The sequence below is a fragment of the Arachis ipaensis genome, chromosome B5, assembly GCF_059453495.1.
Source record: "Arachis ipaensis isolate K30076 ecotype BB chromosome B5, ASM5945349v1, whole genome shotgun sequence".
Classification (NCBI taxonomy): domain Eukaryota; kingdom Viridiplantae; phylum Streptophyta; class Magnoliopsida; order Fabales; family Fabaceae; genus Arachis; species Arachis ipaensis.
Window position 1 is genome coordinate 46,298,910 of NC_142440.1, and position 19,921 is coordinate 46,318,830.

The window sequence follows — 19,921 nt, forward strand, 5'->3', positions numbered from 1 at the left end:
TACTTTCATGCAATTTCAATTTTCCTCAATTGTTCTTAGAGCAATGATCAACTAAACCCCACATCATTAGGGGGAGGAGCTCTATTGTAATTCACATGATTGAATGAAATTCTTCTTCTTCTTAATCCGCTTGTTGTAGCTAAGGGACAACTTCCATGTTTATTGTGATCCACTCACTCCGGCAAGGGGTTTGGGTTTATTGAATTCCTATGTGAGCCTCGGAAGGGGAATCATAGGAATTAGAATTGAAGCTCTATCCCTCACAATTCTCTTGACCAACACCATTCGGGAGGAATTGAGGTCTTGAGGATTAGTGTGGCCTATGGATAAGAGAATGCACTTAACCTCTTCTCATGACAATTAGATTAAGGAATTGGCAAATTGATTGTGTTTAGAGAGATTGGGTTGCCAAGGAATTGGGACTCAATCAATTACAATCTGCCATAGATCTACTTCATATGATTGAGAATAAAGTTGAGACCCATTGATTCATTATGGATTATGATATCTCCAATCCCTAATGAATCATTCTTTATTGTTATTCTTCACTTTAATTTGCTTTAGTTTCCTTTCATTGCCTTGAATTTACTGCTTCTTTTAATTCCCAGCACCCAAAGCCCTTTACATATCATACAATTTACTTTTCATTGTTATTTACATTCTTGCCTTTACTTTCTTGCCATTTAAGATTCAGTTATTTAGTTTCTTGCCATTTAAGTTTCTGTCATTTACATTTTGCAATTTACTGTTAACACTTTAATTTCTTGCAATTTACATTCTGTCAAGTCAATTTCACCAAACTCTCTCAATGTTAGCTTGAATAGACTTATCACCTCACTAAAGTTACTTGATCCATCAATACCTGTGGGATCGACCTCACTCTTGTGAGTTTACCTACTTGATGCGACCTGGTATACTTGCCGATAATTTTGTGGGTGTGATTTTCACCCATCACTTAGTAAAAATCTAGCGTCAATGGAAACAAGAATCAACTAATTGCCCAAGAATTACCACTAAATGTCAGAAATTATGACTCTAGTATCCTAGGAACTCACATCCCAAGTTGAGGTATGAAAATCTACTCAAAATTACCAAGTGGCATCTTCACAAACACTTAGTGATCATAAAAGCAAAACATGAGAAATTGCAAAGAAAAATGAAAACTATAACCAAACTATTCACAATATCAACAATAAATATTCAAACAAGCAAAGAGAAATCATAAAACATTAAATTCTTCAACCAAAACTTCAAGAAATCAAAATTGCATATATTAACAAAGTGACTTGAAATAGAAGAAAGTGTAGCAAGAGTAGTAAAATTAAAAGGAAATTAAAGGGTACTTACAATGAGATAGCAAAATCCAAGACCAAAATTAAACTATAAAATTCTACAATGGAAATTAAGTAAACCCTAAGAGAGAATTTTCTATACTACACTACTCCTACTCTTACTATGTATTTTCTATCTAAAGTGAGCTCTCTAAGCTAATCCTAACCTAATGCTTTGATATATGGTGATGTTTGATGAGCGGATAATTTATACACTTTTTGGCATCATTTTCATATAGTTTTTAGTAGTTTTTGTTTAGTTTTTTTTTTAATTTTTATAGGTTTTAGTGTTAAATTCACATTTTTAGATTCTACTATGAGTTTTTGTGTTTTTGGGCAGTTTCAGGTAATTTCTGGCTGAAATTGAGAAATTAGAGCAGAAGTCTGATTCAAAGACAGAGGAAGCACTGTAGATGCTGTCCAGATCTGACTTGCCTGCATTCGGAAGAGCTTTTCTGGAGCTACAGAAGTCCAAATGGAGCGTTCTCAACGGCTATGGAAAGCTGACTTCCAAAGCTTTCCAGCAATTTTCCTTCGGATTAGAAGGCCCAAAACTACCGTTCAACGCTAGCTTTCTGCCCCCTTCCAGGCGTCCAGCGCCCAAAGAGCAGAGACCAATGTACAAATGCCCAGAGAGGACCCACTAGCTGGTGTTCCATGCCCAAGGAGCCTCATAGCACGTGGATCTCATCAAGCTCATCCCAAACACTCACCAAGTAGGCCCCAAAAGTAGATTTTAGCACTAAATAGATTGTTTTACCCTTACTAGTCTTCTGTTTAGTATTTAAGTGTTATTTTACATGATTTTCACAGACCTCTGGGGGAGGTCTGCCATTATTTCGAGTTTTACATTGTATTTTACTTTCAGTATAAGTTTCTAAACCTCCTAGGTTAAAGGGAGGAGCCTTGTTGAGTCCTATAAATTAATAAAAGTACTATTGTTTCTTCTTCGATCCGTGTTTGATCTATCTCTAAGATGTATATCCGATCTTCATTGTGGTGAATAGGATGATCTAACTAATTAGCTCTACTCATCACATTAAGATGAATGTGCCTGAGAAACACCTGCGTCTACTTGGGTTCATGTGAGTACCTGGAAGAAAAGCACGAACCAACAGTTATGTTTATACATCTCTCAGATGGTTAATCCACGAATTTGTTGGGGACTTCTCGAGACACAAGTTCAGCCAATTTCTGGGGAGATTAGGGTCTCCGTGGTATAGGCTAGAATCCAAAGAAGCAACGTTCTCTGATCCAGAAGATTCGACCTTGTCTGTGGTGTTTTGAGTAGGATCGCCAGGAGAATGACTTGCTAAGCGCTTCACCTTTCGTCAGATTGGATGACCACGGCCAATGGTGTTCAATTTGTAGTAGAGGAGATCAATGACCACGGGTAATGGCTTTGATCACATATAGCCTGCCATAGAAGAAGATCATTCACAAGCAAAGAAGACAGTAGTACCAGAGTTAATTCAGAAAGACAAAACAACTCCAACTCTCAACTCTATTCCTATTATTGTTTTCAATTCTACTACAAATTCCATATATGAAATATAATCATTCAAGGTTTACATAATCCAACTCCTTCTGATTCTGCCTGACTAAGACCTGCAAGACAACCATAAGCTTGCTTCAAACCACAATCATCGTGGGATCAACCCTGACTCGCTCAGGTATTACTTGGATGACACAGTGCACTTGCTGGTACTGCTGTACGGAAGTGTGGGGTTTCCCTACACGCACCAATGTCCCCTTCATATAGCACCTCAAACCAGCTTCAGCACACTCAAAATTGGGCCAAGAAGCCCCAAAAATCGCGAGCCACGTGACATTTTAATGAAGTTACGCACTGGGACTTGTGCGTACGCACAGATGTGTGCGTACGCATACTTGCTGATTTTTCCACTTGTGTGTACGCACAGGGAGTTGTGTGTATGCACACTTGACTGTGTGCTTCTCCTTTGTTTTCTTCATGTATTCTCCCTTTTTGCATGCTTCCTTCTACTTTTGCTTAGCCATTCTTGCCTAATTGAGCTGAAATCACTTAACAAAACACATCATGGCATCAAATAGCATAAAAGTGGAATTAAAATTATCAATTTAAGCATAAAACGCATGTTTTCACATTTAGGTTCAATTTAGGGAGAAATCACAAAAGTATGCTATTTTAGTGATTAAGTGTGAGTTTATGTGATGAAATCTGTCTAATTTATGCCAAAATTTATCGCCAAATATGGACTCATCACTCGCCTCACCGTGACCTCAGAGTGGTTGCTAGTGGGGACGATAGAGCGCCCAATAAAATCCAGCCATCCTCTAGCAACTGGCTTGAAATGAATCCTTCTCAGTTGGAGTGGTTGACCCTTTCTGTCGGTTTTCCATTGTGCTTCGAGAAGACATATATCCTTAAGGACTTGATCTAGCCTCGGGTCAACTTGTACTCTCCTATTAATGGAGTCAGGGTCATCCTTTGATTGGAGTAACTTAAAGATTTCCCTCACTTTTTCCATTCCAAACTGCAGGGTCTTCCCACAGATTATGGTGCACCATAAATTGAACTCAGTTGCTCTTTCTTTTTTTTTGTTCGTCCTCCATAGATTTGCATAAAATTCTCAGACTTTTAGAGCTCCAACCTCAGCTACGGGGTTGGCCAGAATTTCCCAACCCCTCATTCGAATTTGCTCTTGAATTTCTAGGTATTCATTAGTCTTCAGTTCGAACTTGATTTTCGGAATTACTATCTTTGTTATTACTACATTGTAGTACTGTTCCTCATGAAGCTTGGAATAAAACTGGTGAAGCTCTTAGGCAACTGCTGAGGGGGGTCTTTCTTTCCTCTTTCTTGAGGTTGATCCTCCAACCTTTGGTGCCATGGAAGGCGAAAAAGTGAAAAAAAAGTGGAGCGTCCTTAACACTAAACTTAAGATTTTGCTTGACCCCGAGCAAAGATGTAGAAAGAAAGAAAAATAAAGTGAGCTGATGAGCGGATAATTTATACGCTTTTTGGCATTGTTTTTACATAGTTTTTAGTATGATTTAGTTAGTTTTTAGTATATTTTTATTAGTTTTTAAATAAAAATCACATTTCTGGACTTTACTATGAGTTTGTGTGTTTTTCTGTGATTTCAGGTATTTTCTGGCTGAAATTGAGGGACTTGAGCAAAAATCAGATTCAGAGGTTGAAGAAGGACTGTAGATGCTGTTGGATTCTGACCTCCCTGCACTCAAAGAGGATTTTTTGGAGCTACAGAACTCCAAATGGCACGCTCTCAATTGCGTTAAAAAGTAGACATCCAGGACTTTCCAGCAATATATAATAGTCCATACTTTGCCCAAGTTTAGATGACGCAAACTGGCGTTCAACGCCAGTTCCATGTTGCATTCTGGAGTTAAACGCCAGAAACAGGTTGCAAAGTGGAGTTAAACGCCAGAAACAGGTTACAAACTGGCGTTCAACTCCAATAGAAGCCTCTACACGTGTAAAGCTCAATGCTCAGCCCAAGAACACACCAAATGGGCCCCAGAAGTGGATTTCTGCATCATTCACTCATTTTTGTAAACCCTAGTAACTAGTTTAGTATAAATAGGACTTTTTACTATTGTATTTACATCTTTGGATTATCTCTTGATCCTTTGATCACATTTTGGGGGCTGGCCATTCGGCCATGCCTAGACTTTGTTCTTATGTATTTTCAACAGTAGAGTTTCTACACACCATAGATTAAGGTGTGGAGCTCTGCTGTTCCTCATGAATTAATACAAAGTACTTTTGTTTTGTTATTCAATTCAAGCTTATTCCGATTCTAAGATATTCATTCACACTTCAATATGAATGTGATGATCGTGACAGTCATCATCATTCCCAACCTATGAACGCGTTCCTGACAACCACTTCCGTTCTACCTTAGATTGAATGAATATCTCTGGGATTCCTTAATCAGAGTCTTCGTGGTATAAGTTAGAATCCATGGACAGCCATTCTTGAGATCTGGAAAGTCTAAACCTTGTCTGTGGTATTCCGAGTAGGATCTGAGAAGGGATGGCTGCGACGAGCTTCAAACTCGCGAGTGCTGAGCGTAGTGACAGACGCAAAAGGATCAATGGATCCTATTCCAGTATGATCGAGAACCGACAGATGATTAGCCATGCAGTGACAGTGCATTAGACCATTTTCACTGAGAGGACAGGATGTAGCCATTGACAACGGTGACGCCTAACATACAGCTTGCTATAGAAAGGAGTATGAATGATTGGATGAAGACAATAGGAAAGCAGAGGTTCAGGAGGAACAAGCATCTTCATACGTTTATCTAAAACTCTCACCAATGAATTACATAAGTATCTCTATCTTTAATTTACGTTTTATTTATATTTTAATTATATTTTAATTATCAAATATCCATAACCATATGAATCTGCCTGACTGAGATTTGCAAGATGACCATAGCTTGCTTCAAGCCAACAATCTCCGTGGGATCGACCCTTACTCACGTAAGGTTTATTACTTGGACGACCCATCGCACTTGCTGGTTAGTTGTGCGAAGTTGTGACAAAGAACTAAGATTATGAACGTGCATATTGAGTTTTTAGCGCTGTTACCAAGGAATGGAACTGTCACGATTTCTGCGCACCAAGTTTTTGGCGCCGTTGCCGGGGATTGTTCGAGTTTGGACAACTGACGGTTCATCTTGTTGCTCAGATTAGGTAATTTTATTTTAATTTTAAGCTTTTTGTTTTTATTAATTTTAATTTTCGAAAAAAAATATTTTCAAAAATATATTTTTATTCAGAATTTTTAAGAAAGAATTCTAGAGTTTCATGAAGCATGTTGAAGCCTGGTTGGCTGTAAAGCCATGTCTAATTCATTTGGACTGGGGCTTCCACTTATCAGCATAAGAATGAAGTTGGATGAAGTATCAGCTGTTGTATGTCTTATTTGTATCTGCTAAAGCTTGGCTGGCCATTGGCTATGTCTAGTGTTTTGGACCGGAGCTTTCACTGAAAGCTTGGCTGGCTAGTAAGCCATGTCTAATTCCTGGACTGGAGCTTTAGACTAACATTGCAGATTCCTGGAATTCTTATTGAAAATTTTGAAATTCTTATTTTCTTTTTCCAATTAATTTTCGAAAAATACCAAAAAATTTAATAAAATCATAAAATCAAAAATAATTTGATGTTTCTTGTTTGAGTCTAGTGTCAAATTGTAAGCTTGGTGTCAATTTCATGTTTTTAAAATTTGTGCATTTTTCGAAAACTCATGCATATGTTCTTCATGATCTTCAAGTTGTTCTTGGTAAGTCTTCTTGTTTGATCTTCATATTTTCTTGTTTTGTGTCTTTTCTTGTTTTTCATATGCATTTTCAATTTGTTAGTGTCTAATTATTGAAAATTTCTAAGTTTGGTGTCTTGCATGTTTTTCTTTTCTTAAAAATTTTCAAAAATAAGTTCTTGGTGTTCATCTTGACATTCAAAGTGTTCTTGGTGTTCATCTTGACATTCATAGTGTTCTTGCATGCATCATTTATTTTGATCCAAAATTTTCATGCATTGAGTCTTTTTGATGTTTTTCTCTTTCTTCATTAAAAATTCAAAAATAAAAAAAATATCTTTCCCTTTTCTTCTTTTCATAAATTTTCGAAAATTTGAGTTGACTTTTTCAAAAAGTTTTTAAATTTAATTGTTTTTTATGAAGTCAAATCAAATTTTTAATTTAAAATTTCTATCTTTTTTCAAATCTTTTTCAAAAATCAAATCTTTTTCATTTTTTCTTTCATATTTTCAAAAATTTCAAATTAATTTTCAAAATTTTTTTTCTTATCTTGTTCATAATTTCAAAACCTTTAATAACAATTAATGTGATTGATTCAAAAATTTTTAAGTTTGTTACTTGCCTATTAAGAAAGGTTCAATCTTTAAATTTTAAAATCATATCTTTTTGTTTCTTGTTAGTCAAGTAATCAACTTTAATTTTCAAAATCAAATCTTTTTAAATTTCTTTTTCAAATTTTTTTCAAAATAAGTTTTAATCACATCTTTTTCAAAATTAATTTCAAAATCTTTTCTAACTTCTTATCTTTTCAAAATTAAATTTCAAATCCTTTTCAACTAATCCTATCTTTTTGTTTCAATCATATCTTTTTCAAAACTACCTAACTAACTCTCTCTCTAATTTTCGAAAATCACCTTCCCTCTTTTTCAAAATTCCTTTTAATTAACTATTTATTTTAAAATTTAATTTGATTCAATTTTATTTTTCTTTTTAAATTTTTGAATTTTTATTTTAAATTCAATTTAAAAACAAAAATACTTTTATTTTAATTTATTTAATTTTTGAATTCTCTCATCTCTCATCCCCTTCTGTTTATTTATTCATCTACTAACACCCCTCTTTCACCCAAGAATTCGAACTCATTCCTCTCCCTTGTGTTTGGATTCTTATCTTTTCCTTCCTCCATTATTCTCTTCTTATACTTACATAAGGAATCTCTATACTGTGACATAGAGGATTCCATATTTTCTGTTCTCTTCTTTTTCATATGAGCAGGAACAAGGATAAGAACATTCTTGTTGAAGTTGATCTGGAACCTGAAAGGACTCTGAAGAGGAAGCTAATAGAAGCTAAAACACAACACTCTGAAGAGGACTTTACAGAAATTTTCGAAAAAGAAGGAGACATGGCCGAAAATAATAACAATGCAAGGAAGATGCTTGGTGACTTCACTGCACCAAATTCCAATTTACATGGAAGAAGCATCTCAATCCCTGCCATTGGAGCAAACAATTTTGAGCTGAAACCTCAATTAGTTTCTCTGATGCAACAGAACTGCAAGTTTTATGGATTTTCATCAGAAGATCCTTTTTAGTTCTTAACTGAATTCTTGCAGATCTGTGACACTGTTAAGACCAATGGGGTTGATCCCGAGGTCTACATGCTTATGCTTTTCCCGTTTGCTGTAAGAGACAGAGCTAGAATATGGTTGGATTCTCAACTTAAAGATAGCCTGAACTCTTGGGATAAGCTGGTCACGGCTTTCTTAGCCAAGTTCTTTCCTCCTCAAAAGCTTAGCAAGCTTAGAGTGGATGTTCAAACCTTCAAACAGAAAGAAGGTGAATCCTTCTATGAAGCTTGGGAGAGATATAAGAAACTGACCAAAAAGTGTCCTTCTGACATGCTTTCAGAATGGACCATCCTGGATATATTCTATGATGGTCTGTCTGAGTTATCAAGGATGTCATTGGACCATTCTGCAGGTGGATCCATTCACCTAAAGAAAACGCCTGCAGAAGCTCAGGAACTCATTGACATGGTTGCAAATAACCAGTTCATGTACACTTCTGAAAGGAATCCTGTGAGTAATGGGACGCCTCAGAGGAAGGGAGTTCTTGAAATTGATACTCTGAATGCCATATTGGCTCAGAATAAAATATTAACTCAGCAAGTCAATATGATCTCTTAGAGTCTGAATAGATTGAAGGAATCATCCAACAGTACTATAGAGGCATCTTCTGAAGAAGAAGCTTATGATCCTGAGAACCCTGCAATAGCAGAGGTGAATTACATGGGTGAACCCTATGGAAACACCTATAATCCCTCATGGAGAAATCATCCAAATTTATCATGGAAGGATCAACAAAAGCCTCAATAAGGCTTTAATAATGGTGGAAGAAATAGGTTTAGCAATAGCAAGCCTTTTCCATCATCCACTCAGCAACAGACAGAGAATTCTGAGCAGAATCCATCTAGCTTAGCAAATATAGTCTCTGATCTTCTAAGGCCACTGTGAGTTTCATGAATGAAACAAGGTCCTCCATTAGAAATTTGGAGGCACAAGTGGGCCAGCTGAGTAAAAGAGTCACTAAAACTCCTCCTAGTACTCTCCCAAGCAATACAGAAGAGAATCCAAAGAGAGAGTGCAAGGCCATTGATTTGACCATCATGGCCAAACCTACAAGGGAAGAGGAGGACGTGAATCCTAGTGAGGAAGACCTCCTGGGACGTCCAGTGACCAATAAGGAGTTCCCCTTTGAGGAACCAAAGGAATCTGAGGCTCATCTAGAGACCATAGAGATTCCATTGAACCTCCTTCTACCCTTCATGAGCTCTGATGGGTATTCTTCCTCTGAAGAGGATGAAGACATTACTAAAGAGCAAGTTGCTAAGCACCTTGGTGCAATCATGAAGGTGAATGCCAAATTATTTGGTAATGAGACTTGGGAAGATGAACCTCCCTTGCTCACCAATGAACTAAATGCATTGGATAGGCAGAAATTACCTCAAAAGAAACAGGATCCTGGAAAATTCTTAATATCTTGTACCATAGGCACCATGACCTTTGAGAAGGCTCTGTGTGACCTGGGGTCAGGAATAAACTTAATGCCACTCTCTGTAATGGAGAAACTTGGGATCTTTGAGGTGCAAGCTACCAAAATTTCATTAGAGATGGCAGACAACTCAAGAAAATAGGCTTATGGACAAGTAGAGGATATGTTAGTAAAGGTTGAAGGCTTTTACATCCTTGCTGATTTCATAATCCTAGACATTGGGAAGGATGAGGATGAATCCATCATCCTTGGAAGATCCTTCCTAGCCACAGCAAGAGCTGTGATTGATGTGGACAGAGGAGAATTGGTCCTCCAACTGAATAAGGACAACCTTGTGTTTAAGACTCAAGGATCTCCTTCTGTAACCATGGAGAAGAAGCATGAAAAGCTTCTCTCACTCCAGAGTCAACCAAAGCCCCCACAGTCAAACTCTAAGTTTGGTGTTGGGAGGTTCCAACCTTGCTCTGATTATCTGTGAGGCTCCATGAGAGCTCACTGTCAAGCTATTGACATTAAAGAAGCACTTATTGGGAGGCAACCCAATGTTATTTAATTATATCTATTTTATTTTCCTTTTGTTATTTCGTGTTTTATTAGGTTGATGATAATGTGGAGTCACAAAAACTGCTGAAAAATCAAAAACAGAATGAAAAACATCATTAAAAATAGCACACCCTGGAGGAGGAGTATTCTAGCGTTTAAACGCCAGAAACAAGCATCTGTCTGGCGTTTAATGCTAGAAACAAGCACCAAGTTGGCGTTTAATGCCAAAAACAAGCATCTGCCTGGCGTTAAACGCCAGAAACAGGCTACATTTGGGTGTTTAACGCTAGAAACAAGCAGCAGTCTGGTGTTAAACGCCAGGATTGCACAGCAAAGGCATTTTACACACCTAATTGGAGCAGGGATGTTAAGTCCTTGGCCCCACAGGATCTGTGGACCCCACAGGATCCCCACCACTTCTTCTCTCCTCTTCACACCTTTTCATAACTCTCTTCCCCAAATAACCTCCACCAATCACCTCCATACCTCTTCCAAAACCATCATACAACCCACCTACACCCACCCACTCAAATTCAAACCATCACTCTTTCCTTTTCACACATCACACCCCCTTAGCCGAATTCACATATCTCCCTCCATCTCCTCTATTTTCTTCTTCTTCTACTACTTTCTTTCTTCTATTGCTCGAGGATGAGCAAACTTTTTAAGTTTGGTGTGGAAAAAGCATTGCTTTTTTTTTTATTTTTCCATAACCATTTATGGCACCTAAGGCCAAAGACATCCTTATTGAAGAGGACAAGCCCATCACTAAGAAAAGGATGGAGCAAACAAGAGAGCATGGATCTCAACAAGAGCATGAGGAAATTCCTCACCATGAAATCCCTAAGACGCCTCAGGGGATGCACCTTCCTCCACAAAACTATTAGGAGCAAATCAACACCTCCCTAGGAGAATTAAGTTCCAACATGGGACAACTAAGGGTGGAGCATCAAGAGCACTCCATCATCCTTCATGAGATTAGAGAAGATCAAAAAGCTATGAGGGAGGAGCAACAAAGGCAAGGAAGAGACATAGAGGAGCTCAAAAGCACCATTGGTTATTCAAGAAGAGGAAGACGCCACCCTCACTAAGGTGGACTCATTCCTTAATCTCCTTGTCTATTTATTTTACTATTTTTCGATTTTTGAGCCTTATGTTTTATTTATGTTTGTGTCTTATTACATGATTATTAGTATTTAAGTGTCCATGCCTTAAAGTTATGAATGTCCTATGAATCCATCACCTCTCTTAAATGAAAAATGTTCTAAAAATAAAAGAACAAGAAGTACAGGGTTTCAAATTTATCCTTGAAACTAGTTTAATTATTTTGACTTGGTGACAATACTTTTTATTTTCTGAATGAATGCTTAAACAGTGCATATGTCTTTTGATATTGTGGTTTATGAATGTTAAATATGTTGGCTCTTGAAGAATAAGGAAAAAGGAGAAATGTTATTTGATGATCTAAAAAATCATAAAAATGATTCTTGAAGCAAGAAAAAGCAGTGAATACAAAAGCTTGCGAAAAAAAAGAGAAAAGAAAAATGGCGAAAAAAAAAGAAAGAAAAAGAAAAAGCAAGCAGAAAAAGCCAAAAGCTCTTAAAACCAAAAGGCAAGAGCAAAAAGCCAATAGCCCTTAAAATAAAAAGGCAAGGGTAATAAAAAGGATCCAAGGCTTTGAGCATCAGTGGATAGGAGGGCCTAAAGGAATAAAATCCTGGCCTTAGTGGCTAAACCAAGCTGTCCCTAACCATGTGCTTGTGGCGTGAAGGTGTCAAGTGAAAACTTGAGACTGAGCGGTTAAAGTCAATGTCCAAAGCAAAAAAGAGTGTGCTTAAGAACCCTGGACATCTCTAATTGGGGACTTTAGCAAAGCTGAGTCACAATCTGAAAAGGTTCACCCAATTATGTGTCTGTGGCATTTATGTATCCGGTGGTAATACTGGAAAACAAAGTGCTTAGGGCCACGACCAAGACTCATAAAGTAGCTGTGTTCAAGAATCAACATACTGAACTAGGAGAATCAATAACACTATCTAAATTCTAAGTTCCTATAGTTGCCAATCATTCTGAACTTCAATGGATAAAGTGAGATGCCAAAACTATTCAAGAGGCAAAAAGCTACAAGTCCCGCTCATCTGATTGGAGCTAAGTTTCATTGATATTTTGGAATTTATAGTATATTCTCTTCTTTTTATCCTATTTGATTTTCAGTTGCTTGGGGACAAGCAACAATTTAAGTTTGGTATTGTGATGAGCGGATAATTTATACGCTTTTTGGCATTGTTTTTACATAGTTTTTAGTATGATTTAGTTAGTTTTTAGTATATTTTTATTAGTTTTTAAATAAAAATCACATTTCTGGACTTTACTATGAGTTTGTGTGTTTTTCTGTGATTTCAGGTATTTTCTGGCTGAAATTGAGGGACTTGAGCAAAAATCAGATTCAGAGGTTGAAGAAGGACTGCAGATGCTGTTGGATTCTGACCTCCCTGCACTCAAAGAGGATTTTCTGGAGCTACAGAACTCCAAATGACACGCTCTCAATTGTGTTGGAAAGTAGACATCCAGGGCTTTCTAGAAATATATAATAATCCATACTTTGCTCGAGTTTAGATGATGCAAACTGGCGTTCAACACCAGTTCCATGTTGCATTTTGGAGTTAAATGCCAGAAACAGGTTGCAAAGTGGAGTTAAACGCTAGAAACAGGTTACAAACTGGCGTTCAACTCCAAGAGAAGCCTCTACACGTGTAAAGCTCAATGCTCAGTCCAAACACACACCAAGTGGGCCCCAGAAGTAGATTTCTGCATCATTTACTCATTTCTGTAAACCCTAGTAACTAGTTTAGTATAAATAGGACTTTTTACTATTGTATTTACATCTTTGGATTATCTCTTGATCCTTTAATCACGTTTTGGAGCTGGCCATTCGGCCATGCCTAGACTTTGTTCTTATGTATTTTCAACAGTAGAGTTTCTACACACCATAGATTAAGGTGTGGAGCTCTGCTGTTCCTCATGAATTAATACAAAGTACTATTGTTTTTCTATTCAATTCAAGCTTATTCCGATTCTAAGATATTCATTCGCACTTCAATATGAATGTGATGATCGTGACAGTCATCATCATTCCCAACCTATGAACGCGTGCCTGACAACCACTTCCGTTCTACCTTAGATTGAATGAATATCTCTGGGATTCCTTAATCAGAGTCTTTGTGGTATAAGTTAGAATCCATGGACGGCCATTCTTGAGATCCGAAAAGTCTAAACCTTGTCTGTGGTATTCCGAGTAGGATCTGGGAAGGGATTGATGACAAGTCATCTTAGCCTAGTTTCACTAGCCTTTTTCTTTTGTTTTCAATTGATTTTATGCACTTTCTTAAGCCATAAGCAAGCCAATTTGGTAGATTTCCATGTTTCCTTTGATTCAATCAACCATGTATGAATTCATGCACTTTCATGAGATTTTATGCTATAATTGTCATATATTATAAAAGAAACACAATCTCATGATTTGGGGCATAGCTTTGATTGTTTTGATTGATTGATGATAGGTGGAAAGAGTTTTGAAGAAGGTTGAAGGAAGAAGGAATGGCTAGGAGCAAGAGAGAACAAAAAGTTTGAGCCAAAGTTTGCCTCAAACTTTAGCTCAAACTTTTAGAAGAGTTGAAAACATGCCAGAGAAAAATGCTTGAGCCAAAGTTTGCCTCAAACTTTAGCTCAAACTTTTGGAAGAATTGAAAACACTCCAGAGGAAAAAAAGCTTGAGCAAAAGTTTGCCTCAAACTTTTTGGCAAATGTTGGCATCACAAAACCAACACCCTGGAGGAAAAAAGCTTGCGCCAACGTTTGCCTCAAACTTTTTGGCAAACGTTGGCGCCACACTTGCACACCCTGGAGGAGAAAAGTTTGCGCCAACGTTTGCCTCAAGCTTTTTGGCAAACGTTGGCGCCACACATATGCACAAGGGGGCCAACGTTTGAGCAAAAGTTTGACCTCAAACTTTAGCCCAAACGTTGGTAGCAGCAAGTGAAGCCATCTGGTATAAAAAGTTTGAGTAAAAGTTTGCCTCAAACTTTTACTCAAACTTTTACTCAAACTTTCATGATTTCAACCCGGTTCACAATGGATCTTTCTCCAACTCCAAGAGCAATCAACCAAGGCCTTTATCAACCCAATTCCATCAAGAGCAAAGGCCCAATTCAAGGCTTGAAGACCATTTGAAGAAAGTGTATAAATAGCTTAGGATTTGAGTTTTTCCTTTTAGAGCTTTTCCTTTTACTTTTGCTGAGTAGTTTTTGGAGAGCTTTGGTTTTGAATTGTTGTGAGTTTCTGAGTTTCGGAGAGGAGAATTGAATTCTCTTCCTCTTAGTTTTTCTTATTCTTAATTTCAATTACACTTGTCTTGAGTCTTGGGTGTTGAGAATTGGGGAAATTCTGTCTCAATCTCACCTTGAGATCTCTTTCTGTTTCTTTTACTGCACCATTGGAGAATTGAGATTTAAATTCAAGTTTTCTTCTGTTTTGATCTTTAATTTCTTGCAATTGAATTCTACATTTGGATCTAGGAAGGCATTGAGATCTAGACTCGGTTATCTAGTCTCTTGGGTCCTGAGATCTGGAGTTTGCAATTTTAAATTCTCTGTTTAAAGCTTTTCAAGTTCATCTACATTTCCGCTTTAGATCCGGTTCAATTCAAGTCACCTTCTACTTGTCTGATTAATGCAATTTACTTTTCCTTGTTTAAATTATGCAAATCCACTTCCCAATTCCCTTTACAATTCAAGCCATTTACATTTCTTGCACTTTAAGATTCTGCAATTTACATTTCTTGCGTTCTAAGTTTCTGCCATTTAATTTCTTGCTCTTTAAGATTCAGCACATTTACTTTCTCTGCTCTTTAATTTACTGCAATTGTCCCTCTCCCTTTTAATTTCATGCAATTTAGCTTCTGTCGGATATAAACCACTCAAATCAACTCTTGATTCGCTTGACTAAATCAACCACTAAACTAAAATTGCTCAATCCTTCAATCCCTGTGGGATCGACCTCACTCCCGTGAGTTTTATTACTTGATGCGACCCGGTGCACTTGCCGGTGAGTTTTGTGTGTTTGGAATTCGTTTTTCATTTTCCGAAAATACACCATCAGGGATGGCTTCGATGAGCTTCAAACTCGCGAGTGCTGGGCGTAGTGACAGACGCAAAAGGATCAATGGATCTTATTCCAGTATGATCGAGAATCGACAGATGATTAGCCATGCAGTGACAACGCATTGGACCATTTTCACTGAGAGGATAGGATGTAGCCGTTGACAACGGTGACGCCTAACATACAGCTTGCCATAGAAAGGAGTATGAATGATTGGATGAAGACAATAGGAAAGCAGATGTTCAGGAGGAACAAGCATCTTCATACGTTTATCTGAAACTCTCACCAATGAATTACATAAGTATCTCTATCTTTAATTTACGTTTTATTTATATTTTAATTATATTTTAATTATCAAATATCCATAACCATATGAATCTGCCTGACTGAGATTTGCAAGATGACCATAGCTTGCTTCAAGCCGACAATCTCCGTGGGATCGACCCTTACTCACGTAAGGTTTATTACTTGGATGACCCAGTGCACTTGCTGGTTAGTTGTGCGAAGTCGTGACAAAGAACGAAGATTATGAACGTGCGTATTGAGTTTTTAGTGCCGTTACCAAGGAATGGAACCGTCACGATTTCTGCGCACCATGAGGCCTGAAGAAGGGGGAAGATGATGACAGAATGGGCATGGGAAGATGTAGGTAAGGGCGTGTATATATAGGTGTGGGAAGTAGTGAATTCAGTTATGGGAGGGCTTTTGGAGAAGGTGGGGTCAAAATTTTATTTATGAGGAGGCTATTTGGAAAGATAAGAATAAAATTAAAAAGATATGAGAAAATGATATGAGTGAATCAAAAAGATATGATTTAGTTGAAATGGATAAGATATGAGTGAAGCAAAAATATATGATATGAATGAAATCAAAAATATATGAAAGAAAAGATATGAGTGGATCAAAAAGATATGGTATGGGGCTGCCCCTTTCACGGCATTGAACGCCGGTTTTGGGCGTTCAACGCGTGGTTTTTTTTTTTGTTTTTTAGAATAGCTGGTATTCAACGCTGGGAATGGGCGTTGAACGCCCATGGGGAACCAAAATCTGCGCTACTCCTGTGAGGGCGTTAAACGCCCAAACTTGCCTCCCCCTTTCTAGTGTTGAACGCCAGTTCTGGTGTTCAGCGCCAGCAAGGGCATCCTCCAGAGTGTTTTATTTTTCTGTGTGGTGTTTCTATTCTTATTCCAAGTGCTAAATATGATCACAGACGTTAGAAAATGAAGAAGACTATGAAAATAAACAGGAAATACCATCATATGAAATTGAACTCAAATGACTAAAACAAAACAAAACAACAGAAAAGGGAATATAAACTAAAGAATACATATGGCTGGGTTGCCTCCCAACAAATGCTTCTTTATTGTCATTAGCTTGACAATCACTTCTGTCATGTCAGTAAGAGGGTAGAGTCCCCTTGCTCAATCTCATCTACTAGGTAGTGTTTCACTCTCTGGCTATTCACGATGAATCTTTTATCGGAATATCTGTTCTGAAGTTCCACATGACCATAAGGTGACACTCCAGTGATTATAAAGGGTCCTCTCCATCGAGACTTGAGCTTCCCGGGGAAGAGCTTGAGCCTAGAATTGAAGAGTAAAACTTTTTGACCGGACTCGAAGACTCTTGAAGCCAGCTTCCTATCGTGCCATCTTTTTGCCATTTCCTTGTAAACTTTGGCATTCTCATACGCAGTACATTAAAATTAATCCAGCTCATTTATTTGGAGTAATTGTTTCTCTCCTACAGCCCTGGCATTAAAGTTTAGGAACCTCGTTGCCCAGTATGCTCTGTGCTCTAACTCCACAGGCAGATGACATACTTTACCATAGACTAGTTGATAAAGAGACATTCCTATGGGGGTTTTGAAAGTTGTCCTGTATGCTCAGAGAGCGTCATCTAACTTCTTTGACCAGTCTCTTCTGGAGGTGCTCACTGTCTTCTCTAAAATTCTTTTGAGTTCCCTGTTTGAAACCTCAGCTTGTCTGCTAGTTTGTGGGTGATAAGGGGTGGCTACCTTATGACGGACTCCGTATCTCTGTAGAATTGAATCTAGCTGTTTGTTGTAGAAGTGGCTGCCCCCATCGCTAATCAGTGTCCTTGGGACACTAAATCTGCTGAAGATGTATTTTTGTAGGAACTTTAGCACGACTCGGGTGTCATTGGTGGGCAACGCGATTGCCTCAACTCATTTAGACACATAGTCCACTACCACCACGATATATGTATTTGAGTATAAGGATGGAAAAGGTACCATGAATTCTATCCCCCCATACGTCAAACAGCTCAATCTCCAAGATTCCTTGCTATGGCATTTCATGGTTATGAGGAAGGTTTCCTGCTCTCTGGCACTTATCATAGTTTCTTGCAAACTCCCAGGAGTCTTTGAAGAGAGTTGGCCAGTAGAACCCGCTTTAAAAGACCTTGGTTGCTATTTTCTCTCCTCTAAAATGTCCTCTATATTCAGACCTGTGACAGTGCCAGAGAATCTGTTGTGCTTCCTCCTCTAAGACATAATGTCGGATCATCCCGTCTGAGCACCTCTTAAAGAGACAGGGTTCATCCCACAAGTAGTACTTGGTGTCATGCAAAAGCTTTCTGACTTGTTGTTTTGTGTACTCCTTGGGAATGAACCTCATGGCCTTATAGTTTGCAATATCTGCAAATCAGGGCACCGTGTGGATAGCAAATAGGTGCTCATCTGGGAATGTCTCATTTACAACAGTCATAGGGGGTGGCATTCCTTCTTTTGGTTCAATCCTGGACAAATGGTCAGCTACCTGATTTTTGGATCCTTTTTTGTCCTTAATTTCAATGTCAAATTCCTGAAGGAGTAGCACCCATTTGATTAATCTTGGTTTAAAATCCTGCTTGGTCAGAAGGTACTTAAGAGCAGCATGGTCAGTATAACCAATAAACTTGAAACCAATTAAATAGGATCTAAACTTATCAATTGCATAGACAACTGCCAATAACTTTTTCTCTGTTATGGTGTAGTTCTTTTAAGCATCATTTAGAACACGACTGGCATAATAAAGGACATGCATAAGCTTGTCTTGTCTATGTCCCAAGACCACTCTTATGGCATAATCACTGGCATCACACATTAATTCAAATGGTAAACTCTAATTGGGTGCAATGATGACAGGGGCAGAGTTAAGCTTTGCTTTCAAAGTTTCAAAGGCATTCAGGCATTCCTTATAAAAAAAAAAAAACAAAAGGTGTGTTAGTAGCTGAAAGATTGCACAGAAGTTTTGCAATTTTTGAAAAGGCTTTTATGAACCTTCTGTAAAATAATGCATGTCCTAAGAAACTTCTGATTGCCTCAACATTCATGGGTGATTGTAATTTGTCAATTACTTCCACCTTAACTTGATCAACCTCTATTCCTTTGTTTGAAATCCGATGGCCAAGGACAATCCCCTTAGTTACCACAAAATGACATTTTTCCCAATTTAAAACCAAATTTTTTCTTGGCATCGTTCAAAACTAAGGCTAAATGATTAAGGTAAGAGTCAAAAGAGTAACCAAAAACAGAGAAATCATCCATGAATATCTCAATGAAATTTTTAGCCATATTTAAGAAAATGGAAAGCAAACACCTTTGAAAAGTGCAAGGGCATTGCAGAGGCCAAACGGTATCCTTTTGTAGGTAAATATCCATAAGGGCATGTGAATGTTGTCTTTTATTGGTCTTTAGGATCTACTATAATTTTATTATATCCTGAGTATCCATCCAGAAAATAATAGAATGTATGGCCGGCTAACCTCTCAAGCATTAGATCTATGAAAGGCAAGGGAAAGTGATCCTTTTTTGCGGCGTTATTGAGCCTCCTGTAGTCGATGCACATGCGCCATCCTGTGACAGTTCTTGTAGGAATCAGCTCATTCTTTTCATTATAGATCACTGTCATTCCTCCTTTCTTGGGTACTACTTGCACTGGGCTTGCCCAGGGACTAGTGAGACAGGATATATGATTCTGGCTTTCCAGAGTTTTATGACTTCTTTCTGGACCACCTCTTTCATAGCAGTGTTTAAATGCCTTTGTGGTTGTACAACGGGCTTTGCATCATCTTCTAGTAAAATTTGTGCATGCATTTGGTTGGACTGATCCCTTTTAAGTCACATATAGACCACTCGAGAGCAATTTTGTGGCTCTTAAGTACTTGAATTAGCGCCTCTTCTTCATGCTAACTCAAGGAGGCGCTGATGATTACTGGATAAGTGTCTTCATCTCCCAGGAATATGTACTTTAAGGATGGGGGAAGGGGCTTTATTTCGAGTTAAGGGGGTCCTTCCTCTGCACCAGGCGTGCTTATTGTCTCCTTCTGAGGTGCTGGCTCATCTAGTTCGGGCAGAATGTCTTCGAGAATAGTGTCCAGTTCCTCTTCAAGTTTTTCAGCTTCAACTACTTCTTCGACTAGGGACTCTATGAGATCTATCCTCATGTATTCCTTAGGGGCATCTGAGTGTTGCATAGCTTCCATTGCATTCATTCAGCATAACCTCATCATCATTGACTCTAAGTGTCACTTCACCCTTCTGGACGTCTATGATAGTTTATCCC

The 19,921-nt window shown here is 38.0% G+C and overlaps 1 non-coding gene across 1 annotated transcript; it reads right to left on the reverse strand.

The window, feature by feature from the left end:
* Positions 1–8,398: 8,398 nt before the first annotated feature.
* LOC148564063 (small nucleolar RNA R71) lies at positions 8,399–8,506 on the reverse strand. Its single transcript, XR_015885437.1, has one exon. It is a non-coding gene; the product is annotated as a small nucleolar RNA R71 (small nucleolar RNA).
* Between the last annotated feature and the right edge of the window lie 11,415 nt (positions 8,507–19,921).